Genomic DNA, 10,583 nt, shown 5'->3' on the forward strand with positions numbered 1-10,583 from the left:
GTGTCCCATTGTCTTCGCCTGGCCCAGCAAACATTCGCTCATCAAACATTTGCTTTTCCATCTCCTTGTCAACAGCCTTCCTCCCCTCGGAGGCCCCAAACCACTGCTCCCAACATCCTCTTCCGTCTTTAACTGAAGACAGCATATAAGGTGAGGGTTTCTGCCATTTGGCTGAGTCTCTTAGTTCTCCTGGGTCTCTCCCATGTATACATGTTATTAAACGTTTGTTTGATTTTTCCCCTGTTCCTCGATCTCATGTCCATTTAATTCTTAGACCAGCCAGAAGAACCTAGAGGGGTAGAGGAAAAATGTCTGCCTCCTGGGTATATGCCTCTTACAGGAAGTCCTCCATGTAGCATCTGCTGTCTCTGGGTAACATATCTATTTCTGGGTGTTAAGCACATGTGTTTCTGGTGCAGCTGAGTTTAGGCGTGACTGCAAAGTCTTGTGCTCTCTGCCTCACAAGCCCTGTGTGACCATTCACCTCACTGCTGTAACATATCACCCAGAGCGGATGCATACGTGCGTGTTATGGGCGTTGAAAGAATGTATGTGCACCGATTTGCTGTTACAAGTTCTGCAGGGACACTGGGAGGATGGCTGGCTCCCTGGAAGTGACATCTGAATAAACCAGGTAACAGTCGAGTCAAGGGAGCATCCAGAGGACTGAACCCTACTCAGACTTAGAGACCCTGTCATGTGCGGAGCCACGGAGAAAAGAAGGGAAAGAGTTAATGAGAGGGCCGGCAAGTCTCAGAAGAGTATTTTGCTCACAAAAACTGAAAATAGCATGTGGAAGTAGGACATTTGAGCCTTATGGAAAAGAATTAAAGGCTATTTTGTAACCAAATGCTCTTAGGAAAGTGGGGAATCTCTGCAGACACAGGTGGGTCTGCGGCACTCTGGCCCCAAAGGGTTGTTTTTAGCTCATGGGACATTATAAAGTTAATTTCCTAAAAATGAAGATTTCCCCCCTCTGCCTCTATAAAATGAATATTCCTAGTCACAGTCTTCCCTATCAACAGTAAGACAACAAATTAGTTCCTTCAAGCAGCAGAGCTGTGGAATTTCTCACAGGCACTGGAACGCCCAGTAATTTTCCTAGGAGATTTGAGAAATCTTGTCAACAGAGCTGGAAGGAGAGAGAGAGAGAGAGAGAGGGAGAGAGAGAAGTGGCGGTTACCTTGAAAGTTCTGGCCTTAAGACCTCAGAGGTCAAGGTATATGGGCCTCCTGAACTACCACCTCTGAGTCTAGCCCCCCGCTCCTTCCCTCTGAGTCCCTGTTGTGGCTCAGTGGGTTAAGAACACGACAGTGTCTGTGAAGATGCAGGTTCCATCCCAGGCCTCACTCAGTGGGTTAAGGATCTGGCGTTGCTCTGAGCTGTGGTGTAGGTCAATGACACGGCTTGGATCCTGCATTGCTGTGGCTGCAGTGTAGGACGGCAGCTGCAGCTCTGATTCAACTCCCAGTCTGGGAACTTCATGTGCCGCAGGTGCAGCCCTAAAAAGAAAAGGAAAAAAAAAATTTTTTTTAAGCTGCAAAAAACGCTTTTATCACCATGTGTTTGCAGCCTCCTGTGACACAGACATATTACATCAGAGCTCTGCTTGCCCACATGATACTTTTGAACAAATTAGAAAAGGCATCCCCTACACTTTATCTTCATCTATTTAAAAAATTGTCTTAGTATGCTGATTTTTTTTCTGTATTTTTTATTTCTTACTTTAGGTGGACATTACAATTATTTCCTGATGGAGCTATCTTTGAATATTGCTCCTGTGAATAGTTTTGTACATTCGGTCGAAAAGATACAAGATTTCACCAAGGCATACCTGGGAATAGGATAGGTAGACCAGAGGTATTCCTGTCGTCAGCTTTCCTGGGCAATACCAAATTGTTCTCCACAGGGGCAATGAAATGGAGCAAGGCCCCGTGGGGCTCCTGGGCACCAGCCTGTCTCTGTCCCCCATTTCTTGTTTTTTAGGGAATAAGCTCATGACCTTCCCTGAGTTCCAAAGGGCAGCTTCCAATTTTTTTTTTTTTTTGGTCATTTTTCCATTTCTAGGGCCATTTCTGCGGCATATGGAGGTTCCCAGGCTAGGGGTCTAATCGGAGCTGTAGCCCCCAGCCTACGCCAGAGCCACAGCAACGCGGGATCCAAGCCACATCTGCAACCTACACCACAGCTCACGGCAACGCCGGATCCTTAACCCACTGAGCAAGACCAGGGATCGAACCCACAACCTCAAGGTTCCTAGTCAGATTCATTAACCACTGAGCCATGACAGGAATGCCCCAATTGTTTTTAATAAGACCTTTTTGCACCACCTGCAGCAAAACTGTCTGTAATGTCTAGGATACGAATGGCTCCCTTTCAGAGTTAAAAGCACAGGCCCTAAAACCAAACAATTTGGATTCAAACTCTAGCTCTGCCTCTTCCAGCAACTGCTAAACTTTTCTAGGGACCGAGTTTATAAAATGGGGATAGTATACTAACAATCAAGCGTGTTATGGGGATTAAATGAAATGAAATGATGTACATACAGCACTTAGTATGATGTTCATCCAATAATACGGTTTGTGCAAACAGGACAGGAACCCACATAATACCAGCATGCATTGTGTAAGTTAAAAATAGGATTTATGGGGGGGGATTTTCAAGCCTAGAAATAACAATTGTTCCTGAGGCTCTGGGTCCCCCAATGTCCCAGAGGTGAGGAGACAGCACAGGACACAGACACAGACACAGCATGGAAAGACCCCAGGAGAGGGGCTCTGTGCCCTCTGTGCTCTACACACATTTAGGAAAAGCAGCACAGGAAAGTCTCTATAAGTCTGTAGTCATGGAGCTTCCTAAGCCGTGAAACAGCCAGCCTGTTACAAAAGGGAGGCTCCCGGGCCCAGCCTCCAGCATCAGCCTCGTCCTCCTTAGCTAACTCTGACCAGCTGAGCTGGCTTCCTGCTACGAAAGGGGAGGAAATGAGCTGCCAGAGCCATGTGATTTTCTCTCCTCTGAGAGTGTCACACAAGAAAACATGTGAGGAAACAAGCATTTGCTGCCCACGGCAAGGGTTGAACTCAGCTTTTCCAGTTTCTAAGGCCAGGGATCTTTCCATTCAGCCATGTGGCTTCTGCTAACAAGTCAGCCAAGAAATCATTCGACCAGTTTAATTGAAACTAATTCCAAATCTCTTAGAGTCGTAAATTGAAAAGAACATGAGAGATAATGTAATTCAATCTGACATTTGCAGACAAAAGTGAGACTCGAAATGGGTAGTTGATTGAGTTACCAGTATGAAGTGGCAGAACCAGGCTTGAACCTTCATCTTCCAAATCCCATTTCTTCTTACACTGCAATGAAGTGCAATTTAACCTTGTTTAGCACACAAGTCACAGAGATCCTGTTAAAAAAGGGGCTTTATGGCTTTAATCTGCAAGGGTCTAAGGAAAAGCCAGCAGCTTTCAGAATATATAGAGAAAGCAAGGAGACGCAAATTGATTCATTTTGTTCAAATCCTTGGAATTTCTGTAAATAAGAAGGAAAAGATAGATAATTTAGCAAATAATGACCAAGAGAACACAGCTATGAGATGTAGTCAGAGGAAAAGTCACCATCTTAAAATCCTTTTAGCTTAAGAACAGATGTGAAGGAAGTGACTATTCAAGAAGATTTTTAAAAAGAATAATTGTTTTTGTTTTGTTTTTTTGTCTTTTGAGGGCCATACCTGCAGCGTATGGAGGTTCCCAGGCTAGGGGTCTAATCGGAGCTGTAGCCGCTGGCCTACGCCACAGCCATAGCAATGCGGACTCCAAGCCATGTCTGCGACCTACACCACAGCTCACGGCAACACCAGATCCTTAATCCCCTGAGTGAGGCCAGGGATCGAACCCACAACCTCATGGTTCCTAGTTGGATTTGTTTCCACTGGGCCACCATGGGAACGCCACGAATAATTTTTTAAATCTAAGGAAAATAGAATTTAAAAGGAAAGCAGAATGTATAAGGAAATTGAAACCAAAATCCATTTGGGGGAATTCTGGGGAGACAGTACGTTCTGGGTCTCTTGTGTCTCCGTGCATTTCAAGAGCACACGGACTGGCTTTGGCTCTAGACTATGTTTTCAAGGGGGTCTGAGTACGAAACGGCTTGAAAGCTAGAGCAAGGGCCTCTATCCAGAGCCAAGGGCAAGCATTCTTACTGGCCACTATAAAAGATTCAAGTTTGCTAAGCTTAGGATTCAGATTCCTCTCCTCCAACCCACCACGTGAGCAGGCATCACGCAGCCTCCATGGTGTGAACCTGTGGGAAGTGGCAGGACCTGGCAGGCTTGTGTGTCCTACCAGCAGACTAGCTAACGTGTTAGCTTGCATGTAGAATAAACTCCGAGACCTTCCACAAATCTTCATATTGATAAAGAAATCCAGAGCTGGTTCATTACCCCCCCCCAAAAAAGAAAACAGCTATAATAATAAATAATCCACTAAGTTAGCCTAAACAAGGAAAAAGAAGAAAAAGTACAAATCAAGTTAGGAATTAGAAAATGGATTAACACACATGTATGGGAAATTATAATTCTTTTTTTAGCTTTCTTTATTGAGATGTATTTGACATGTAACATCATATTGGTTTCAGGTATGCAACATATTGATTTGATATTTATATATAGGAAATTTAAATCTTATAAAATAATCGTTTGTACAAATATGTGTTCCTGTTTCCAAGGTTTGAGCGAAATGGATACTTTTTGAGGAAAACGTAAAATTTCAAAATTCATTCAAAAAGAAGCAGAAAACCTAAGCAGGCCCATCTCATACCAGAAATTGAGAGGCCAACGCCAAGGTCTTGGTCTACCCAGCAGATCAGCCACGTTCTGCTGGGGCCTGTCCTCTTGCTCTTCCTTGGCTCTCAATCAAAGGTGGATGCCTCAGCCAACAGGGCTGGTGTCTGGCTCTGCCTGGACTTAAAAGGGGAGGTGAAATCTGCCAGTCATGACTCCAAACATTATGATGCAATAAAATGACCTAATAAATGACATTTTTTCACTGGAGAAAGAGGAGAGAGAGGAGGAAAAAGAATTGTATTAAATAGTACACACACATACTTCTTATCAGCCCTGTTCTTTGTCTTATGCCATTTTCTTTATTTTTTATAAACTTTTATAAATTTTTATCAATATATATATATATTTTTCATGTATTTTAAATAACACCTTTGCCCTGGAAATGCCAACTCAGAAGTGACAGGGTTTTTTGTTTATTTGTTTTTTGTTTATTTGTATTTTTTTGTTTTTTGTCATTTTTAGGGCTGCACCCTTGGCATATGGAGGGTCCCAGGCTAGGGGTCTAATCAGAGCTGTAGCCGCTGGCCTGTGCCAGAGCCATAGCAACTCGGGATCCAAGCCGCGTTTGCAACCTACACCACAGCTCACAGCAATGCCGGACCCTTAACTCACTGAGCGAGGCCAGGGATCGAACCAGCACCTCATGGTTCCTAGTCGGATTCGTTTCCACTGCGCCACGATGGGAATTCCCCAGAAGTGACAGATTTTGATTGGACAAGGATAGTAAGATCACCTGAAAGTCATTTAGTGCATGTTTGTGCCTTTCCAGGGCTCAGTCTGCTGCCTTCTCCACCCCACCCATTACAACAAAGCAGTAGTTCTCCAGTCAGAGCATCAGCATTACCTGAGGAGAACATGTTAGAAATGCACTTTCTTGAGCCCCACCCTGGATCTCCTGATTCCAACACTCTGGAAAGGAGATGGGGCCTGGCAGGCAGATTTCCACGAGCCCCTCTGGGTGATTCTGATGCACAGTCAGGTTTGAGGAGTGCTGTAATAGACCTTATTCACGTCAGCAAATTTAGCATCTCTCCGAGCCCACTTCCTGTTGGTTGCATCAAAACTATGAAGAAGGAAAAAAAATTCCATTCCTTTGCAGCCCCCCTCTCGCTATAAATAGTGAACACTTGCTCACCAGCAGCTGGAGTTCCGGCCCATCCTTGTCAGAGAGCTCCATCTCCATCAGACAGCTGCTGCAGAATACCAATAGCTGGAGGAACGACGGAGTCAGCCCTGCTGGGGGAAAATTCAACCATCTTTTAGGTCTTGCCCAATAAAGTCACGAAGCATTTTTGCAGTAGAAAGTTAGGAAAGCAAGGGTTACCCCACTTTTTTTTTCTTTAATGAGGAAAGTTAAGACGCAACTAATAAACAGCTACCAACCCTAATCCTAACTAAATGTGGGATTTAAAGAGGCAGCAAGATCTAATGTTGAGGCAGCAAAACTGGAAGAGCCAGAAACCTGAATCCTTTCCCTGTCTTGGTTACTAATTCACCACATGACCTTGGGAACGTTACTTAAGCCTTTAAGTCTTTACTATTCCTGTGTGTGAAATACGAGATAATAATCCCTCCTTCCCTCATCACAGACCGGTGGGTAGATTCATTACAAGATCTGGAAAAGTGCTTTGGTTTTTTTGGTGGTGGTGTTTTTTTTTTTTTTTTTAAAGAGCCCTTAGGGCAGAGCTGGCCCTAAGGTAGCAAGGCCCCATGTTGCCCAAACTTAGCTCCCTGCACCTCTGACCCAGCAACCACACCCACGCTGAGGCAGGTTGGGCCACTTCTGCCCTTGGCTTGTCCCTCTGATGGGACAGGGGTGGGGAGAGGTGGAAGCGATTGTTCATGATTCTCTCATACCCCACAGCAGCCCTGATCAAATGTTTTGAGCCCAAAATAGGGGTTACCAGCCTAACAAACGAAGGGGCCCTATGGAGAAATGAGGTGGGATTTTCTCAATCAAAAGGGAAAGATTACATCCCCTGTCACCTCCTGAACAACCTCTCCCCCAGCAAAGCCCCTCCAAGAGGTCTGTGCTCCGCCCCCACCTCCTTCCAGTGGGAGCTCCCAGAGAACCATCTTTTCTTCTAGGCTCCTGAATGAATTCTGAGCACGCGCTACACGTGTATTGCCAGGGAGCTAAAAGAAGAGTAGATGGCTTAATTCTTCACCTTGGAGAGAGGGCTCGACACACATTTTATCCTACTTTCACCTGCTTGTTACTGCTTACAGCGTGCCCTGCATTATCCCTACCTTGGAATGCCTGGACCCATTGCCTCTGGAGATGTAGGATTTTATCACATAAGGAGCCTCCATTTCTGGTCAGATGACCTTCTTTTAACATAGTAAACCAAGGCTCAGAGAGAAGAAATGACCTAGATAGCTATTTTGTTGAGAAACTTAGTTGTTAATATATTGAGTGACTGAGTGATAGTCACTCTATCAAAGGGCTTAGAAAACTTCAGAAGCCAAGAATGGATCTGGGCTATAATTAACACCTGGGCATTGTCTTCAAGACATGAAGAGCAGACTCACACAGAATTCAGAATGACATGACTTTACTCCTTTTTATGGCTGAAGAGTATGCCATGGTATATATGCATCACATCTTCTTTATCCATTCATCCCGCAATGGACATTTAGGGTGCTTCCATGTCTTGGCTATTGTAAATAATGCTGCTATGAACATTGGGCTGCCTGTAACTTTTCAAACTATAGTTTTCTCCAGATATATGCCCAGGAGAGCTGGACAAGGTAGCTCTATTTTTTAATTTTTGGAGAAACCTCCACACTGTTCTCCATAGTGGCTACACCAATCGACATTCCCACCCACAGTGTAGGAGGGTTCCTTCAAGGTTCTCTTAACATATCCCTCAGGGAATATAATCAAGAATTTTTTTTTTTTCTTTTTAGGGCTGTACCCAAGGCATGTGGAAGTTCCCAGGCTAGGGGTCCAATCAGAGCTACAGCTGCCAGCCTACCCCACAGCCACAGCAACCAGATCCAAGCTGCATCTTCAACCTACACCACAGCTCACGGCAACGCCAGATCCTTAACTCACTGAGTGAGGCCGGGGATCGAATCCGTGTCCTCATGGATACTAGCAGTGTTGGTTACCACTGAGTCACAATAGGAACTCCGACAATCAAGACTTTTATAGCTGTTCTGCTCTTTATTTACTTGTCCTAATCAGTTTTACAAGGGAGGCCTTGGGCTTTGTCCGTCATAGCTGTGGTAAAGCTGGGGTTTGTGAGGGGACGCATCCTGCCCAGGTGAACCCGTCATAATTAGGTAAGCTGTTCAAAGCTTAAAATGAAGTCCATCCAGCAACGTGGGCCAGCATGGAATTTAGGATGCAAAAGGCTGTCCCTTCTTTGCCATCTTCCCTTCCTCTGCTCTTCCTGTCTTGCTTTCTTTGTAGACGTTGTCTCCTCAACCTCACACCTGCCCAGCACCCCAGTGTCTGGGGCTTACCCTCTCTGGCCTGGCCCCACATCCTCTCCAAGTGCCAAGTACACTTTTCTGCTCAAGGCCTCCGCCTTGACCTCCCCTCTCAAACATAACTTGCTCCTCCCACATGGACTCATTTTTGCAAAGGAAAAGATGGCTAGAGGCAGTGCCTCCTACCCATAATAGCAAAGTGGGGCCACATTCAAGTCAAACCTCCCACCAAAAAAGGAGTTCCCATTGTGGCAATGAACCTGACCAGTATCCATAAGGACACGGGTTTGATCCCTGGCCTCGTTCAGTGAGTTAAGGATCTAGTGCTGCCATGAGCTGTGGTGTAGGTGGCTCAGATCTGGTGTTGCTGTGGCCTTGCCATAGACCAGCAGCTGCAGCTCCAATTGGACCCCTAGCCTGGGAAACTCCATATGCCGTGGGTGCATGCCTAAAAAGCAAAAAAAAAAAAAAAAAAAAAAAAAAAAAAATCATACCATGTACTCTGCTAAAGCTGGATGCAGGCTGTTCTCCCTTGGAAGGGTGTATGCAGAAGGCCTAGAGTAAATGACAGAAAGAGGTTCCCACGAGTCCCCAAACATAACTCTTCCATAATAGCACTGCCACTTATACACTACCAGGTATCAGACACTCCAAGTCTCAACCCCACCCTCTGAGATGCCACAACCCCCATATTCCGGATGAGAAAATTGAGGCTCAGAGACATTAGCACGCGTCTCACTGGTGAGAGCTTGAATCTGAACCCAGATCTGCTTGACTTCAACACCAGGCTCCTAATTTCTACGTTCTTCCACATTCAGCTTAACTCTGAGGCAGCTGACTCATTCCAAGCTGCACTGAGAGCCAGATCATGCTCCTAGTCCTCCTCCCCTGCCTCCCAAACCCTCCCCTCTACAGGAAGTTGATTTCCTGCCGGTCTTTTTTCTCTCCGCCCTGCCCCCACTCCCTTCAACCTCTCTACCTTTCATGGATGCTTTCTGATGAAAGGTGTAAACAGCTCTTTATAACTCTCCTTTTTGTTCTCCATCTTAAAAAAAAAAAAAAAAAAAAGTTTATATTTTAAAACGTGGATGCATGGTTCAGCCAGCACAACCCATTGCAAAGGTATTTTCCCTGTTGAAGAAATCACATCTCCAACACCTGCTGCGCCCTTGAAAGGCTCTCTGGAGCAAATGGTGGTGAGGGAGTCTTTGTGCTTACCTTGCAAACATCACCAGGATGAAAGCCCTGGCACCACTGCAGGAGAAAGCTGGCGTATGAAACCGACCCTTAACTAGGAGTCGGTCAACTACTCAATCACTGACAACTCCGAGTCAGTCAACTACTTAACATGGAGCAAGCATGAGTGGTCAGTCACCTTCTCTGGGCCTCAGATTCCCCTGTGCAGTGATTTCCAAATGCTGGTGCCAGGTTGACCGTAACCAAATCATCCGCAGAGCTTTTTTAAGGCCCAGCTCTCCCCTGCCACCCTGATTGAATATCGCTCAGATGAAGCCTAGGGATGCTTACGTTTTGAACGTTCCCTGGGTGATCCCTACCCAAGGCTAGATTTGGGAATCACTGAACAAGATGATATCTAGATTCCTTCCAACTCTAAGAAATATGATAGTTTCCCCTTACTGCACTAAGGGAACTTGAGAGCACCCCTGTGTTCCTGGTATAGCCAAGTATATCCCAAATGTCACATAAAAAGGGACACTGGTCTCTATTGCAGACCAGACACTGTGTGGATGGATTTGAATGACCATTTGAAACCAAGACTCAGGCAGGGGCTTGGCTGCCACTCAAGAGAGAACGGGGTTTGGCTCTGGCCTGTCTGGCTGGAAGGCAGTGGATAGGGCACAGAGTACATGGCAGAATCCTGCTGGAGAGGATGTCTCCCTCTGTAAACAAAGCAAATCCCTTGCTTTCAAGTTTATTGACAAACAGAACAAACTTCAGAGTTTATGTTTTTATAACTAAAAATTCTTTTTTTTGTTTTCCTTTTAGGGCAGCACCCGTGGCATGAGGAAGCTTCTAGACTAGGGGTTGAATTGGAGCTGTAGCTGCCGGCCTATGCCACAGCCACAGCAATTCAGGGTCCAAGCCGTGTCTGCAAACTATCCCACAGCTTGCTGCAATGCCAGATCCTGAACCCACTGAGCAAGGCCGGGGATTGAACTCATGTCTTCATGGATACTACTCAGGTTCTTAACCCACTGAGCCACAATGGGAACTCCCTATATCTAAACACTCTTGATGAGCAAAATCTCAGGGACAGAAGAATCTGGTGAGGAAGAGATTT

At 45.5% G+C, this 10,583-nt stretch overlaps 1 long non-coding RNA gene across 10 annotated transcripts; it reads right to left on the reverse strand.

The window, feature by feature from the left end:
- LOC100739463 lies at positions 4,576-10,249 on the reverse strand. 10 transcript variants are annotated; one of them, XR_002346771.1, is made up of 6 exons: positions 9,500-10,249; positions 9,261-9,326; positions 8,776-8,836; positions 5,979-6,076; positions 5,688-5,834; positions 4,576-5,045 (listed from the first exon to the last, which is right to left on the reverse strand). It is a non-coding gene; the product is annotated as an uncharacterized LOC100739463 (long non-coding RNA). The 10 variants fall into 10 exon arrangements; XR_002346774.1 differs by lacking the exon at positions 8,776-8,836 and having other exon boundaries at positions 9,500-9,950; XR_002346770.1 differs by lacking the exon at positions 9,500-10,249 and having other exon boundaries at positions 9,261-9,446.

This window comes from Sus scrofa, chromosome 8 (genome assembly GCF_000003025.6).
Source record: "Sus scrofa isolate TJ Tabasco breed Duroc chromosome 8, Sscrofa11.1, whole genome shotgun sequence".
In the NCBI taxonomy this organism is placed as follows: Eukaryota; Metazoa; Chordata; class Mammalia; order Artiodactyla; family Suidae; genus Sus; species Sus scrofa.